The sequence below is a fragment of the Octodon degus genome, unplaced genomic scaffold (assembly GCF_000260255.1).
Source record: "Octodon degus isolate 3935 unplaced genomic scaffold, OctDeg1.0 scaffold00296, whole genome shotgun sequence".
Classification (NCBI taxonomy): Eukaryota; Metazoa; Chordata; class Mammalia; order Rodentia; family Octodontidae; genus Octodon; species Octodon degus.
Window position 1 is genome coordinate 677,477 of NW_004524872.1, and position 5,319 is coordinate 682,795.

Here is a 5,319-nt window from a genome sequence, read left to right on the forward strand (position 1 = left end):
GAAAGAAAGAAAGAAAGAAAGAAAGAAAGAAAGAAAGAAAGAAAGAAAGAAAGAAAGAAAGAAAGAAAGAAAATGATAGTATTCACCTGTGGAATTGAAATGTTAACTCTCCACCATGAGTTAATATCTTTTTATCGGCAAATAAAGGAAGGAAAATACATACCCATCTCCTACGCAGTGTAGAACTTTCCCAGCCTTGATAGTACCACGACGGCTTTTCTGGGGACCCAGAGCAAGGAGGATAAACACATTCCAAGGGAAATCAATCGTTTCCTGTAAGCAGCCTGAGGGTTGTCTTCAACTTTGAATTATTATCCTATTATTTATATTGTCTTTTATATGTCCTATTGATTCTCTACCTCATTTATTTTTATGAAAATAACTTGCAGAGTATTTAGCTCTGATGAATGATTTTGCTTATTTGCTGTTAAGCACTGATTGGCCACAAATTCTAAAATAAACATAATTTATTTTGAGTGTAGAAAAGCAAAGAGAAATAAAATTAATTAATTTGCCAACTCACTATTATCAGTGTATATTAAATACGCATAATCATAGCTATTCTGAGTAAGTCTCTAAGGGTTGACAAATTTGGGGGTAAAGAGCCAGAAAATATGCACTTTAGAATTTTCAGGCTAAAAGGGGTCTGCCATAGATACACTTATTTATTTATTTGGTAGAGGTTCTCACTATGCAGCTCAGACTCATAGTGATTCTCCTGTCTCAGCCTCCACAGCGCTGGGATCACAGGTGTGCGCCACCACTGGCGTGGCATTCGGTACAGGGAATCCAGCTCAGGACCTATTGCATGCCAGGCAGACACTTGGACCACTGAGATATCTCCCCAGTCCTGCCATAGATGCCTTCATCTGCTGTTGCAGCAGAAAAGCAGTCATAGGCACTATGTAAACTGTAGGCATGGCTGCATTCCAATAAAGCTTTATTTATAAAACATACCTGCAGGCCACAGCTTGTTAATAGCCTACTGAACTGAGCAACTTTTCTCCATTAGTGCTTTGCATTTTGGAGAACAGCTCTGAGATAAACACACCAAGACTGTCTAGCACATATTGATTTCATAATTTTATTTTTATTATACTTGTATTCATCTGGTGGTTTCTTGATTTTTATTAAAGAATATTTAAAGTGAAATTGATTAAATATGAAAATTGACTGCATATGAATAAATAATACCAGTTGCATACCTTTCTCATGGTACAGAAGCCACCTGTATAAATTAGTAGCACAATTTATCAGTTCATTTTTTACAAAATTATGACCCAGCTAGCCTGCTACCAGACAATAAATAAAAATGGCTTTCTCTACTTGCAGTGATCCTTCTTACTTTTTTCTGTTTTCTTTTCCTCTTTTGCTGATTCTTGCTCTTCCAGGCAAATAGTCTGATTTTATTTCAAAGTCTTAAACACATACTTTTTTATATCTTCACTTTAAAATCCATATTGTTTCATACAAAATCCTCTAAAAATTGTATGAGTCTTATTAGAAGAGCCCGGGGCCTTCTGTTGGGTCCACATTTGCATTATTTGCATTTAACCTGAGGTTGGAACGAAGGCTACGGCGGCTTGGAGTCTGATTCCATTTGGCACTTGCTTCTTATCCATTTCAGCATCAATAATCGATGCTCTTACCTTTGAAAACAGTTTGTATAACTGTATTTTAATATTTTAAAAATTTCCTGGACGATAAGACCCCAAAATAAAATCATGACTTGTGCCTTTGACGTTTTTCTCTTCTTTTAGTTTTCAGTTTAATAAATTTTAGTTGAATCTTTATTTATATAAAAGACTCTGTTTAGAACCCTACTTTTCTCTCATGATAATTCAAATGGTTAGTTTTGAACTTACGTTCTATTGAGTAGTAACCTAATTTCTTTATGAATCTCATGGATGGAACAGGGAGGAAATCCTGTGTGTCAAGCAGATCCATTTTCAAGTTCAGTGACGCACTCATCCTGCCCCAGAAAAGTTCACCTTAATGACTTTTTGACCTGACATTCGGGGGGAACTGTAACAGCCCCCTGCAAATCCAGAGCTGCACCTACTCATAATATGCCTATAGCTTATAACATTTCACTGCTAGAAATGAAGAGAAAATAACTCTACAGACCATTTCCATGTTTTCCTCTTTAGGTTCAAAGCTTATTTTCAGCATATGTCTGTAACTTTAAAAGCTGGTTCTGCACCCCAGGCTGTCTTGGAAGAAGGACTGGAGTTCCAGAACTTAATATCCGCCCATCTTTCCAGGCCAGTGTCATTGGGGATTTTAGAGTAAAACGGGAAATTGATCAGTCAACCAAGTATTCCAAGGGGACTCCCCGGGAAAGGTTCAAATCTAATAATCAGGTTGCCATTTGTCTTCAGGTACAGTCTGTGCCCCAGTGCCCAGAATAACTTCATAACCAGCAAAAGCTATGGATGCAGCAAAGAAAAACAAATATGTTTCCCTGAGAAGACACAAGACAGATCTGGCTCTGACCAGCCTGTCTCGCTGTCTCCCAGCAATTAGAGTAAAGACATTTCTACTTTCTTTTGAAGTGCCTTATAAATACCTAGTGGGGGGGGATAAATAAATAAATACCTAGTGAAATGGAATGAATTATTGCCTGAAAAGGAGGACAACAGCACACACACACACACACACACACACACACACACACACACATTCATGGGGCACTACTGAGTGAAGATGATGTGTTCTATTTTAAATAGTTCGGAACCTTGTTTGAATGTCCAGGAGTACATGTGTGTGCATGCGTGTGTGTGTGTGTGTGTGTGTGTGTGTGTGTGTGTGTGTGTTTTACTGGGGTTTGAATCCAAGACCTCTGCACTAAGCTATACATCCGTACCCTCTTTTTCTTTGGACATAGGGTAGGGTAGGTTCTCACTAAATCACTGTTACCCAGGATGGGCTCCAACTCGTGATCGTCCTGCCAGAGTGCTGGGATAACCGCTGGGTGCCGGCAGCTGCAGTGTATGTGTCCCAGCCAAGCCAGGCCCTTGTCAGGAGCCGGCCCCACCCCCGCTGGCTCAGGGCTGAGCTGTGGCTTCACCATGACCATTTCTGGCAGGGCTGTGGAAGTAATTAACTGTACTCTTTTTAATTGAAATTTGAATGACTGTCACTATGGTACCTACTCCCTGCCACAGAGCCGTCAGTCCCCCACCATCAACACCCAGCCCTCGCCACCCTCCACACCACGCTTTCCTTCCTTTCCTTTTCCTCTGATAGGCTTCATTGTTTTACCTAAAGGGATTTATTTTAACGGGGAACTTTAATGAAGAAATGGAAACCCTGGCTTCAGTCGCTGGGGACAGAAGGTCGTTCAGTGTCAAGCGGCAAAGGTGCTGCCTACTGCTCTCGGCCAACGATCTCCAGCTCTGCAGCTCTCGTCCTTGCCCACACCCAGCCGCCTCAAGCCCCATGAAGATGGCATCTCCGTTTCCCCGGCCACAAGCAAGGGTCCTCCGCACTCGGCTTTACGGAGCCCGGCTGTCCCTGCCTGCCAGCTCGGCCCATGCTGCCCGGCCCTTCCTCCACGCCTCTCCCCTCGCCGCCCTCAGCCCCTCTGCTGCTCCCCCGCGCCCTGAGGTTCTGCTTCCGGAACTCTCAGCCCACCTCAGAACCCCCTTCCGGGCTCAGCCAAGCCTTGCAGCCCACGTCCCCGGGAAGAGGCCTCAGACGCACCTCCTCCGTGGCTCAGCCGTCCCCTCAGATAGCCGACGATATCCCCGGGAGACCCCAACTCCTGCACACTAAGGGCTTCCGACCTCCTCCTTGTCCACCCAAACCCCTCCTGGCCTTATTCCCGCTTCTTGCAGCGGCTTCCTGGTCACTGGGCATCCAGAAAGCCCCTTTAGGTTCCTTCTCTGGCCGCGCTGCCCATCTCCCTTCTGCACAAAGCACGTCCCCCAAAAATACCTGCAGCCCGTACTTGATTCTCCTTCCTTACCCTTGTTTTAAAGACGTAATCTCAAATTTTACTATGACACCAGACAAGTTATTTAATTCCCTGGAGCCTCAGTTTCCTCCTCTAGAAAGTAAGGGAAGTAACGCCTAAGGCGGTGGGGTGGGAGTCACCTGGTGCGCGCAAGGTGCTCAAGGTTCTACCCGCAGCTTCTCGGATACCTGCGTCCACCTGCCGCGACACCACACTCGAGTCCGCACAGCCGGCCTTGACCCGGGAGACACGCAGGTGTGCATTTCTAGCTCTACTCGGACTCCTCCTCCTAGTGCCGACCTGCCGTACATGTTCAGAGAGTGTCTTGTGACACCGCTGTTACAGACACAGAGGGTCCCGTGAGGGCCTGTGCAACCAGGTCCTCTGGACACTCCTGAAATACTTGTCGGGTGAGTGACCCAAAACCTCTGCTCCGAAGCAGGAAAATGAGATGTGGGTGGAGGGAAACCTTAATAACAGCTATTAAAGTCTAGGAAAACAATTGCAATGCAGACAGTGCCTCAAACAGTTGAAGTAAGTCTGTCAGTAGGAAAAATGACATTTTCTGGTAAACATAGTACACAAGTAGGAAAACTAAAACATTTTAACTACATTGAAAGACCTCGATTTTTTGATAAAGTGTTTCGTTCTTTCTTTTAGTGATACAATTGGTAGCCACATGGCCTCCTGTTTTATAAGTTTGTTTCGACCAAGTTTTTTTTTTTTTCAAGTTTTCTTGAAACATGAAAACATAGATATTTTCGTTTGAGTGGCTTCAACAGAAATTTGAAGTAGTAGGAGGAAAATGGCAAACAAAATACCCTATTTTACTTCAGCCTGACTAAATTGATCGCATTTTGACCTACTCAATACATAAAAGAATCAGCTTTCATTAATGATTTTAAGCAAATTATATTTTATGAAAGGAGTACTCAAGTGCACTCTGTGCACTTTCTGGACATGCTATTTCTTGTAAGCCTCTTTCTTCTGTGTACTCCAGTCATATAACTTCATTGTGTCGCTGTAATTACCTCAATACTATCTCAACTAAGAGGCTTAAGTTTTTGAGCACAAGAAGCACAGTGGAGCTACTTTGGAGAGCTGCTTGTTCATTCTGGCTTTCCACTATGTTATTATGTTTCATGGGCCACAATCACCTGATACTACGAGCTCATGTAAGAGCTCATGTAAGAGCTGGCCGTACTATTACGAGAGAGTACAGAGGTACTTTATGAGTGCAGAGATATGACTCCTCCGATTTTTCATTTCTATTTTTATATTACATGTACATTTTTTCTTAATACAGAGTATTATGTCTTCATTATGAGATTTTGGAAATATATGTAAGAAAAGGACTAAGT